Consider the following 13,671-nt stretch of genomic DNA (forward strand, 5'->3'; position numbering starts at 1 on the left):
CTTCTCTGCAGTGAGTCGGCCTAAGGTGAACTCACAAGGGAGCCTCTTTTTCTTTCTTTTTTATCTTTGAGGTCTTTTTTGTAGTGGGCCTTTTTTGGGTTGGGAACTTAGGCGACCGTCTGAGTCGCCTAAGAATTGGACCGGCCCTGCCAACCATCCATGAGGCCATCTTGATAGGGGAGCATTTAGTATGGGGTGATCGTCCCAGGATCAATGGTGATGTGGGTGGAGGTAATGAGATCACCACATTTGGTTGCACCACAGTGATCCTAAATCACCTCCATTCCTTAAATCACCGCCCAATCCGATGATGGGATACTCGGCCTTGAAGTCGGAAATCCAAAATCGTCCCAGGGCAGTGATCCTAGGTTGAAAGTTAAAGATAAAAATACCCCTCAATTTAGCAGAAAAAATAATATATCAATATACCATCAATATATTATGTCAATGTTATATATATATATAATATTATGTTGATATTATATATTATATTAATGATATATATTATATTATAATATATTACTAATCATATCAATATCATATTGTTATTGAAGGATAATTTTAAATTATAGTAGAAATATATTATTATATTTTATATTTATATAATGAAAATATTTAATATATTACTCCTATTTACCTTATTTTTCTAATCAAAATAATTATTAGTATTAAAAAAATTTATTATAAGTATAAATAAAATATTTATTCTATAATAAAAAATAACATATTTTTATAAAATTAATAATTTATAGGAGTAATAAATATATCTTTATAGAATATATTAATAATTAATATATTGATAAATATATTAATATTTTATTATAATATATTTTATATGATTAATAAATATATGATAAGGCTACTAAAAGTAGAATATTTGACAAAATTATGGAGCTATTATAGAAATTAATATATTGACTTGTATTTTTGATTCATTAAAATTAAAAATATATAAAAAATTCATTTAAGATATATTAAGAGTATTTGTTAATTATATGATCGATAATTTTAGATTTTCGTACCATACCAAGTTACTTATAAATATTTAGAAATTTTTAATTATAAATCATGGTCTATCAAAAGCATTGATATTAGATTATTGGATGAAATCATTCCGGTATTCGGATCATCCGAAATTTTTGGTCACCGTGGTGATGATGTTGGGTTACCAAAGCACGTCCTAGGTGTACTGCGTGCATTAACTTCGACATAGATGTAATTAAAATTGTACGCCCTATCGTACATCGGAACGTCACCAAAACTCGCATCTACAATGAGGTCAGCGATGCCGACCGCTCGATCAATGCGCCACCAGGAGAAAGTTTTAGCCGGCGGCGTTAACGCGGATGGAGGGACGATGCCGTCACATGGGAGCCGGGCTACGAGATACACCGTGATAAATTTAATATATATCTGATCCGGTTCCATCATCGGACGGTCCAGATCTCTTGATATTGGAATAAGGGACCACTCTGCTGCAGTGGGTCCCGCCGTACTAAAAGAGGAGGGAAGCCCGAAAACCACGAACCCGAACAAACCGGGAGGGTGGACGTACTTCGTCTACGTGGCTGGTCGACGCAGTGCAAACACCCAAGTCAACACCCAAGCTGGCAGCTTGATGTGGGACCCGAGTATCAGTGAGTGGTGCGATGGTGGGTGTTTTGAAGCTGGTGTGTTGGGAGCGTGGGGCCCCGTAACGGTATCCTGGAAAGGCGCGGGGGACATCTTTTCTTAAGAACAGCTCTCTCGTTCCCCTCATCCAGCACAGGGGTTGTATCTTGGCCGGAAAGAAGAATTTGCCTTCCTTCGCGCAAAATAACCGTTGGATTGATCAGTTGTCGCTTTGAGAGATGTGCAGATCGGATCTAACGGTTAGTGTCGTGAATAATACCAATCATTATTTGGGGCGAAAGATGCAATCCAAGCCCCACCTTCCAAACTGTCAGATCGGGACTCGGGGCAGTGTGGCTTTCATAAATAACTACAAATTATTATAATTTCACATCATAATGACAGTGTGGATCTGCTCACCTTCAGTGGTAAATATACACTGAAATAACTATAAATTATCTCTCCCTTTTTTCACTTATTTATTATTAATAATAAGTTACCAACATCTTTTAAAAAATAGAAAGGAGGGGTTTTATTTATTAGTTTGTCCGCAATTCATAGTATTAAAAAAATTAAAAAAAAAGCGAGAAATGCCAAGTTGGAAAATCATGTATGTTGGTGTATTCCAAGATAAGTATTTTTATCGATATTAGCACTATTTTTAGATGAGTTTCATATCATGTAGAGATTACATTGTTGAATTTTTTTTATGATATTGTGAAGGTGCTCTATGGCCTTTCAAATGGTTAATTTAATTATTTTTTAGTATGTTTTGAAAAATATACCTCTCTCTAAAAAATAGTCTAAGGTTCTAAAATATAATTGTACTTTACTCAAAGGATTTGGGAGCCATTGAGACTTTAACATGATACTTAAAAAAATATTATTTTTTTGAACCATTGATTTTTTGAAACGTCTCTTTATAGAAATTTTAAGAGGCTTGGGGCTTCTATAGTCATGAAAGTTATGGATTAGATTCTTCTTAAAAGAAGAAGAAGAAGAAAAGTCTTTGCTCATAGTAGTCATTACAACTAATATTTGACTATTGGCTCTTTTTTTTTTCCTTGCTATCACACACATACATGCAAAATAACAACTAATAGATTAGCTAGCCAAAAATAGTGCATTGGACTACATTTCTTATATTTGGATTTTTTGGTTTTCTATCATGAATATCAGTTTAAGCTAAAGCATGTGTAAGGGAGCTATTTTGTTTTTCATGGAAGTATAATTTTTCCATGCTTTTATTAAAAAATACAAATGTTAAATAACTTGGCATGTTTAAATATTGGTTTGCAAGTCCTTATATGCTGCAATTTTGATCCTTAAAGTGTTACAAGATTTTCATTTTCAAAAACTCTAGGTACTATCTATGTGTTTTTCCTTTGATCAAATGGAATCATAGCAAAATCCATTTCTTCTTTGACATTTGATCTCTATTGATGGTATTATATCACTAAAAAATGCGTATAAAATTTGACCTTTTATAAAAATTAAATCCCTGACCTTACATTTAACTTATATGAGATTATACCTTTTATGCAAGTATATCATCATCTAATATCATGCATATCTCCCTTCATGGATTGTGAGCTGCTATTCAAATAATATGCACAAGCATTGGGCATCAGGCATGTGAAATGCATGTTAATCATAATTATTCTAACAATTGCATACAAAAGAAATAATAAAATATTTACAATTATCTATTTATCATGTTGTTTGTAATATGATGAAAAACACCTTTACATTAAACTCGTGCAATTGTCTTCTCTAACAAAGATTTGGAAGGCCCCGTATTTAAAATTGTGAGAGAGTCTATAAAGATATGAAGGCCAATTTATTTAATGAATAGGTGAGGGAACCTGCAAATATATGAAGACCAAAGACATGAGGATTTGACTGTTGGACTAAATAAATTCATATTATAATAATAGAGATAATTAGCTAGATATACTTAGTTGATAAAAGTATAATCAGAATACATACTTAGGAATATTATTATATAAACATGACAAGACTTTGTTATATTTATCCTATATATAACTATGAGATTTAGTATTTTTTTATTTACAATTTTTGACTACTATTCCATCTCTATAGCTACTATCATGGTATTATCCAATCATTAACAAAATAGAGTAATTATGATATATATGGACACAAAGAAATTTCAAAGCAAAGATCGGAGAGACAATGTGTGAAGGATATTTTAATCACACAAAGCAGGCTTTGACAAAAAGAGAAATTAAAAGAGTTTTATTTTAATATTAAAATAGTTAAATCTATCAATTTATATTGTTATAATATATATATAATTTAATAAATATAAATAAATAAAAAAATAGTGGAGAATCTAAAAAAATGGAATTGTTTTTCTTATGCTCGAGTCATACAAGGCAATCAAATCCAAGCATATTAGTGTCCCTATGGCCAAATTTCTAACAAATTGGTGTTTCTCTTGGCAGAGTTTATAAAAAAAACTAAAAAATTGTCTGAAAAAGAGAAGGATCAAACAAACTACAACACAATCAGAGTTTCTGAATATAAAGAACAAGTTGCTGTTAAAAAACCAAAAAAGAAACAAATAAAGCGGGCTACTGTTTTCTGAACTGGCTCACCGGGCGGTGACCGCCCTCCATCTCCATGAATAATTCGCGCCTAGAAATGACGGTCGGGACACCCACAAGGCCCCGACGTTTAAGAGCTAAACTCCCTCTAAAATCCGGTTAGTAAAAATAAATTCTTCCCTCCAAAAAAAATTCCCCTTTTTTTCTTTTTCTCTCTCTTCCTTTTTCGGTTCCCCTCTCTCCTCCCCCCACCCCCTCTCTCTCTCTCTCTCTCTCTGAGGTTTCTCCCTAAATTATTCCCTTCGATTCCCCAAAATCTCTTCGATCAGAGTTGCGTTTCCTCCTTAATCGCCTCATTTCGTCGTGTTTTTTCCGTTGTTTTCTCTCTTTCTTCGAATTTCTAGGTTTCGGAACCTTGAAGCTGTAGAGCTTGCGTTCTGGAGTAGAGAGAGATAAATCTTAGGGAATGCTGATGGGCTTCGCCGGAAGAAGCTTCTCGTGACGATCGGGGTTGAGAAATTGGAGTGGATTTCGATCCGCAGTGGGTCCGGATCTGACGGAGCGGAATTGATGCGTTGGGAGTTCAATTTTGCTGGATTCTGTCCTCTCTGAGGGTTCGGACGGGTTGTTATTGTCCGGGTTGGATTAGAGGTCGGGTTGGGCGAGCTGGGGATTGGAGCGTGGGCGTTGATGAGGATTTGGTTTGGGGAGGAGGAAAGTTTCGTCTTCACCATGTATTTCACCAAGCTCGATGACTCTCCCATGTTTCGGAAGCAGGTGAGGGCTCACAGCTGAGTCTGGCTCAATTTTTCGTTTTTTTTTTCGAGGCCGTTAGATGCATGCATGATTTTTCTTTGTTGTCGATGAGATGTTCAAAAGGCCTTCCCTTTGGTTTCAATATCTTAATAATTGCTATTTTTTAAGCACAATCTTCCAGACTGCCACTTTATCAGCATTTTAACTTGAATGATGTGCTCTTTGTAATGAGCCTGGTTTTTGGAGCATGATTTACCTGTATTTCGATTTTTTTTTGGAAATTAGATGATTGTACTCTTAGGTCTTTATAGGCACGAGTACCTTGAGAGCTGTTGCGAGCTCTTACATGATATTAGTCTGCTGATTATAGAGTAATGCATGGAATTCCTTTGACTAGATACTAGCGAGAGAAGTTAGCAAGCCCTTGGGAAACATGTACTATGGCTCGTCTTCATTCTTGCAACCAATTGCATTCAGTACATGCTGCAACAAATTGGCCATAGGATTTTTCTCGCAGTTTACGGCATGTTGTTGCAAAAAGGTGGTATTTTGAAATCCAACATGTTCATGCATGTACACACATATGATCAAAGGGTAGTTTGTTGGTTTAATTGATTGTGAGGTTTCCATGACATCATAAAAACATAAGTATTCAAATGCACATGGCTGCCAATCATTGCATCATGCACGTAGAGAAGGAATTTGCATAGCCAATTGTTGAAATGCTAACTTCTGCACATATATCCTTGGAAAAAAGACCCTTGGTTGTGTCAGATTAGAGCTCCTCGGCAATGATATTTTGGGCTATCTGTCCACTGCTCATACTGTCTCCTTTTGAGGAGGGGCAAAGCTAATCGAAATCAGTTTGATGGATCATTTTTTCTTTGCTTTTTTTTTTTAAACGAATGATGGTGGGGTTTTAGGACTCTATCATAAACAGGGGTAATTCATCAATTTATTCATCATCGATGACCAGTCTTTTGGAGAGAACATTCACCAAGTCCATTCTCATGTCACATGAGAAAGTAGCATGATGTGTAAAATTCTTTAAAAAAAGTAATAGCTTCTAAAATTGGTCCAAAACCTTATTCAAGCTAACTCTGTTCTAGACAAATTTTCGCCCTAATTTCCTAGTAACAATAAAACACAACAAAAATTGTTAAACTTATGTTTGGCGCAGAGTAAGTGTTAAATTGGGAGCTCAAGGAAATGCTGCTGGTAGTTGTGGGCCACAACTTTAGCGTGGCAGAGTTTCTCCAAGGGAAATTAGTGTCATACAACTATTCACCTCTTAGAAGGAGCCAAGTAATTGGTGGAGCTAATGATATCAAACCCCAGGGGTGGGTGGTTTGATGTTCCAACGTCCAAGAAGATCCAATACAATTTTTGATACACTAGTTATAATGCAAGTGGCTTCTAAAGATTTCTGATATAAGGCAATTTGACTAAATTCTAACCTTTTTTCAAGAAAACCTAAATTCTATTTTTAAAGTTAAAATTAGTTAATTATTAACTTTTGGGGAAATTGGTTCTTGCGAGTAAAAGGATCATGGGTCTCCAAACCAATAATATTGAAGAGTTTTTAGAATTAGGGTTTTGGTAGGGTGGAGAGAGAGATCAAGGATGCTAGGTAAGATGATCGTCAAGGACTCCTAGCGATAACAGACCTAGGATTAGGAAGAGTATGCCAAGGTTAAGAGTAAGGTCACTAATGAGAAATATAATTAGGGATATTATGGGAATGAAATGTTGGGAAATATTGCTACTTTTATGTAATAATGTCATAATAACTGGTTCGTTGCACTCCTTTTAAACTCATTGGCACTCATTAACAAAATAGTTTTTGTGCAAACTTTGTTTGCTATACGTATGAAGTGAAATAACTATTATGGAGAGATGGAGCTGCCATTTTGCAAGGATCTTCAAATTTCAATCCTTTTTAATTCAACATTATGGGGTGCCACTATGACTGGATGAATGATGATTGAGAATCCTACTTTACAAATGTTTGATTTTTTTTTTTTAGCTGAAGTTCAATTTTTTCTGGTTTTCTTTTAACATGCTTGGAGGCAAACCAAGCCAACATTGAGAGTAGGTGGGGTATTTGATGGCAACCATTCAAAACTTGATAACTCAACTTATTCTAATCAAACAAAATAATTTGGCCATTAGCCTACTAAGTTCAGTGGCTCATCAAGCAATGTCCAATCAATCTAGGTTAGCTTTATAAACCCTTCGTTGCAATATTTTTGTTGATAGGTACATCAAAAACTTTGCAAATCTTTTGTCACTCCTATGTTTTTCCTCTTAGGTCTTCAATCCCTACTAGGTCCTCCTTTACATTTTTGGGGCGCTCTCCTATAGGAGCTTTTTTTAAAATTTCATTGTACATGTCCTTGCCATCGTGCTTCATTTTTCATCACTTTGTCATCCAGGGATGTCATAATGGTCAGTGGCCATCACCAATTTTTGACATTACTGATCAAATGGATATATGCACTTACAGTGATTGATAAATGTATATGTATGTATGTATGTATGCATCTATCTATCTATCAATCTATATATAAACTAGCTGGGAACAAAAAATTGTTATGTAAAAATTCTTCACAATATGGAATTGTTTTTTTTATCTGTTTTGGTGGAACACATCAACTAGAGGGATGGAACTGAAGAAGAAATATTGGCAAGTGAGCGTACAATGATATTGCTGCTAGAAAACATAACAAGCATTTAAAACATAAATGGAAAAATAAGATAAGAAATAAAGTGAACAAGAAAGTAAAGACAGAAGGAAAATAATAAAGACTAATGCACTACAAAAGTGCTATATGGCCAGGACAGAATACATAACCTGCATCATATTATATTTGGTCGATACTTGAAACTTGTGCGGCACACAAAAGTTAAGTGGAAACAAATGTTTGAAGCAATATTTGTTGACAGCTGTTGCGCATTATTGCGCACCTAATAGTCGTGTTGTTTTGTTGTCTTTTACACAAAGAAATCTCTTTGAGTGAACTAAACTTGTCTCATTCTTACGTCTTTCATAGAGTTGTTCCTTGCTTTGGAGTATTTGTGGTTTGGACCAACAAAATTGGAAGTTAACTGTATCATGTTGAACTTTTACTCTAAGGGCAAAATACACAGCTACTGCACAATCTTTTATATGTTTATGGCATCTAACAAATAAAGATGTGCATTATTCGTTAGACACTAGGCGAGCCTCACTAACATATGGTTCTGTTCGGTAATATACTGCTATAGAACCTAGACCCTGGGTAGTACCTCATGAAATAAGAAAATTGATTACAGCAGTTTCCTGTCCGAGATTCACTCCAGAAACAGCAATTATATGCTTACTAAGAGATGATTAGATCTTGGAAGAATCACTATATTTTGGATATATCAAAAGGTAAATTCTTAAGACAATGCTGAGGATATTTTCTTCGTTTAAATCAAAACTTGTTGAAACTTGAAAGTATATCAAATAATAATATGCAACATTTGGTGACATGGGCTTGGGCTACTCTTGCCAAACTGATTAAGAAAGAGGATTGTTCTAATAGCCCAACGAAGACCAACCCATTATCACGAAACTGACTAAGAGTGCAGAAATTCAACCTGGCCACAATCAACAAGTTGCTTTGGAATGTTGGAAGATAGAGAAAGAGTAGAGAGCATTGTGAGAGAGAGGGTTACTGGCTACTGCAGGTGCTAGGAGAGGTCAAGCTCCTCTTTCGAAATTATTAGATACTATGTTTCATTCTTGAAGGAACACTGACAATGATCCTGCTGGAGTCAAACCATACTGACAACATCAACAAGATATCCATGGTGGAGAAGACAATACTAGATCTAGATAGTAGCACTGATATGCAGAAAGAGTAATGGAATTTGGTAAGTTGAGGAGACTAAATGGAGAGATTGAAATGGGAGAGATAAGAGAAGGCAGCCTGAACAACATGTAAGACATTACAAGTGAAGATTTCTTTGTTTAGTTTAAAACTGCTAGATGAGATTTAATATTCTGTATCTGTATATATAATCAAGTAGTTCATGTCACCATGAGAGCTTAATAAATTCTGGCGTTTTTTAGTTGTGTTAGGTATCCTAACCTCAACTTGAACTCAGACAAATGGTCTTGGTGCAGTTTTCCAATCATAACTCAATCATCTACATAGATTTGCCACATCCAAAAACTTCTGATTGGTTGGGGCTGTTCAGCTTATCCAGACATGCATCCCTGATTCTATTTAGTGAATTGTGCATGGTAAGCTTACTAAAAATTCTAGATGACACATCTGCTTGATTCTCCTGTTTCGGTGTCTGCTTACTTTTCTTGCTGCTCCCAACTTTTTAACGCCATATTCTATTCACTGGCCTGGTGTAGATTGTTTCTGCCTGCACTGTGCAGAGAAACTTCCATTTTATCAGTGAAAGAGTACGAAAAAGGGAAATGCTAGTAGTGCAGTGCTGCAATTTTGTGTTCCATATTATCAATCAGTGGGTAGGTTTTCGAGAATATTCACATTTTTGCCTCCAGCAGTTCTCATTCTTGATCTTATTTTGAAGATCATAGAAAATAACTCACAACAAGAAGTCAGATAGAGGGGAAGAATAGGAAATTTATTTGCAATTACATACTTCCGTGGGTTGGTTGCTAAGGGTCATGCATGGCCAAAAACCATTAAATGGTTACAAAGAATAATTGAATAGAACAATAAATTATTTCACTTTTTTATCATTGATTTATTTATGTTACTCATGCATCATTGAGTTTTATTTTTTCTGGATGATATTGACAACTGGTTTGTATTCCCAATAAACAGTTCAATCACTGGAAGAAAGTGCTGAATCGTTGAGGGAGAGGTGTCTAAAGTTTTATAAAGGCTGTCGCAAGTATACGTATGTCAAGATTTTGATTCTTTTAAACTACGTTTTCAACTCAATCTTGTTTCTTGAAATTCCTTTTGCATGAGAAGTAGGTATATACAGAAAATTATGCAATTTTTATGGTTTGAGTATTAAGACAAACTTCTGTGAGTCACACATTATCTTTATGTTTCTTTTGAAATTTGGGAAAGTTTCTCTTTGGACAAGTACACAAGAAATGTCTGTCATCATAATTGAGATCTTTTCCTGTTCATAATTAGTCTCTTTAATTAGTATCTTAGAATAATTTCAATGTAATTACCATTGTTTGATATATAATATTTTTTCAGTTGTGATTAGATAGGTAACATGCAGATGAAATGCGTGTCGCCACACATTGTATTTGCAAGTATAGATGATTCTTTCCATTTATTAAATTAAGAGAAAAACATGCTTAAAAAATCCTTAGAGCTGATGCATCTATTATATAATTCTAATGGAAGAATCTATATCCCTAATTTCTTTTAAACACCTAGTCTCAATGGATTATGAACGTAGCCTACTCCCTCTAAAAAGGGTTATATTTTTGATAACTAGTATCGATATCAGCTTAAAAGAAGAGGTGGGGGATAGGGACATTAGTCTCATGATGGTCCTACAAATCATCTCTCTCCAAAGAGTTTTTGTTAAAATGCTACCACTATAATTGACTTGGTTTCTATAATTATAATCGTATACAAGATTTAGTTCAACGGTTTAGGGCCAATGCATGAAGTTCTTTCTCCTTCTAGTTGAGGGCTACATTTGCTGTCATTGCCGACGACTCGAGTCTCGCGGGACATCGCACAGGACATTGGGACAGGGTACCATCCCAAGTGTCGGGATAGGACCGTTTGTCATTGTCCCACCATCCCGATCGGCACGGCTTGGGACATCCCCTTTCCTAAGTGTCAGGATGGGGTGGGACGGCAAGTGCATTCCATTCCACGGGAAAATCGGAACAACCCGTCCCAGGGATTTAAAACCTTGCTCATTGCTAGCTTTTCTAAATATTTATGGTTGTTCTCAATCTTATCTTCAACACGCCAAACTTGCATTCTTAATAGTGTCCTCCTTAGATCTTTGCATCTCATGCCTACCATCTCGGTTAATATTCCACATGCTGTATGCTCTAAAACCTTTACCCCTTTAACTTGCTTGTTTGTAATCCTATCTAGTTGGTTTGATTTAACATTCAACTTACATGCTCATCTTTATTGTACATCTTTAATACTTTTTGATCATCTTAATTGCTTATAGAATTATATAACATTGCAAGTCGTAGAACTAGGCAATAAGTTTCAAAAGATGATCCTCACCCAATATAGAATTATACTTTAAATTTGACTCAATAATTAGGAAACATTCTAGAATTATTCTACTAAAATATAGAAACTTGGCTAAAATTCAATATTGTCTCTAATGAAAAAATTATAGAAAAATTTGGATTCATTGGCTCCTATGAAGCTTGGCATGTCCAGCTGGTCATGGTACTTGTTGGCTGCACCCTGTGCTGCATCAATATGGGCTTAAGGCTGACTCTTGGAGTAGCCTGCAACTTGAAATTCATCTCATCAATCGTAATTGATCCATATTATGTTTCAGATAATTTTGATATGACCATAAGAAAAACCGTTCTTGTCATCAAATTACATACTATCACAGTCATTTATATGTCTTTTGTTCCATGGGTTGATAAATTGAGCAATCCCGTTGAGTGAGTATTATCATCCTGCATTAGACAGGTGCCCATGACCAAATTATAATGCATTTATCTTTTGCTGTTATTGTACTTAAAGTTGGTAAATAATCGAGTATCAGGCGACTGATGTATCTAAATCAAATTTATGAGATGAACTATGCACATTCAAATGAAAACATAATTACTTAAAGGAAATAGCTAACTGTAGTATTGTAAAGAAGTCATAGGAGCAATAGGTGACATCAATATCTTGTGTCAGCTTGTGAACATCGCGCATCCTCAACCATGGTACATGGCAATGAATCTACATAAAACATATGTTGATAGAATGGAGAATGCTCCAGTGAGATGTGGAGTGGGATGCCAACAGGGCTGGTGATTGGCATGCAAAAAAATGCTTGATGCGATCAAAATGAGAACGTGAGGATGAGCGGGATGCCTATGGATCTAATTAATATCTTATGGAAATATGTTTTTGTGAGCCTTCATTGTGAATGAAGTTGGCTGCAGGTCTTTTTTAACATCTAAAAAATAAACAAAAAAAGCACCGATTGTTAATCCTTTGTTGTTGTTTGATTCTATCCAAAGTGCAAGCATAAATCATGAAGAATGCTTAAAAGGTGTCATATATTTTCTAAATTCAAATGTATTGATAACAAAGAAGAATGCATTAATTCAAGGTACATTGTGCCGTATCGGGACCCGTACTGATTGTTTGGCGCTACGGTATGATATGGTACCATGCTGTTCTGGGCTAGTATCGATATGCCAGAGCCGATGAGGGAGGGAGAAAGAGAGAAAAAAGAGAGGGAGGGAGGGAGGAGGAGGGAGGGGGAGGAGAGGAGGGATAAGAAGGGCTTCGAGCCCCCTCTCCTCTGGCCGCATGAAAATAGGGGCGGTGCCCTTTTTCGTTGAAGAGAGAGAGAGAGAGGGAGGGAGAGGGAGTGGAAGGGATGGAGAGAGAGGGAGGGAGAGGGCCGAGAGAGGAGGGAGGGCTTTCAAGTCCCTCTTCTCCGACCGCACGAAAACAGGGCCCTCCCTCCCTCTCCCTCCCTCCCTCCCCCTCCCTCTCCCTCTCCCTTCCTTCCTCTATGTCTCGTTCCTCCCTCTCTCTTCCTCTATCTCTTTCCCTCTCCTTGTTTTGTTGGATTTCTTGAACCAAGGTGCGAATCGTGACAGTCCGCCCCCGCTCCCTCTCCCTTGTTTTGCTAGATTTCTTGAACCAAGGGCGGTACAACATTCCATGTGTTATTTCATGGTGATGTTCCTTCTCATTTTGCAACATTGATAAATATTAAGATGAGCGGCATAATCATATATTATCTTTTGGAAAATGTGGCCGCTTGCAATACATTTTTTTTTTTTTGGGAAAGTATTGACCATCGATGTGACAATTCCATGATAATTACCATCACCTTCCATGATAGTAACTGATGCATGCCATCTGTGTAACTCCTAATCATCGATTGTTTGGTTGTCATGATTAAATGTAAGAACAGACAATGGTGCCTTTCTCATGAACTCCAACACATTCTCATTACCACATGAATTCTGACATTGCCATTGTCATCAATGGTAACATCATGGTTGTTTGTCAACCTTGATTGTCTCTTATGTCTATGCATGGAACCACTACCACCCCCTTTTCTATAACAAAGCCGTCGACCAAGGGATTAACCCCGATGGATTAATGAAACAATAGCTAGCCTAATAGTTGCTTCAGCAGCCTCAACAACCATAAAAAGATTAAGAAAATGTCGGCGACTATCAAATATATCAGAAAATGTTACGAGATTGATATTACCTGATTTGAGTATAAGCGGAGAACTCGTTTGATGCGATTTGCCGCTTCCGCCTCTCTAGGCTTTGCACACCCCCTACTTCCCTGGCTGTGCCACACTTTAGAAAGGCTTGTAGGGGTCCTTCACTTGTCATTCAAAAGCCATGAGGTGATCCGATTCAGAGGTCGATTCCGGCCAGGAAATTGCACGGAAGAATCTAGGCATAGGAGATAGAAAATGAAGTTTTGTGGGCAGACTTCGAGTACCTTCATTTAGAACAACAAATATACCAATCAGACCAGACCAAATATCCTTGCAAGACCAGACCAAATATCCT

The 13,671-nt window shown here is 36.2% G+C and overlaps 1 pseudogene; it reads left to right on the top strand.

Moving 5' to 3' along the window:
• The first annotated feature begins 4,419 nt into the window (after positions 1-4,419).
• LOC103707808 overlaps positions 4,420-13,671 on the top strand; it is a 28,342-nt pseudogene continuing 19,090 nt past the window's right edge.

Source organism: Phoenix dactylifera, chromosome 7 (assembly GCF_009389715.1).
Source record: "Phoenix dactylifera cultivar Barhee BC4 chromosome 7, palm_55x_up_171113_PBpolish2nd_filt_p, whole genome shotgun sequence".
NCBI lineage: Eukaryota > Viridiplantae > Streptophyta > Magnoliopsida > Arecales > Arecaceae > Phoenix > Phoenix dactylifera.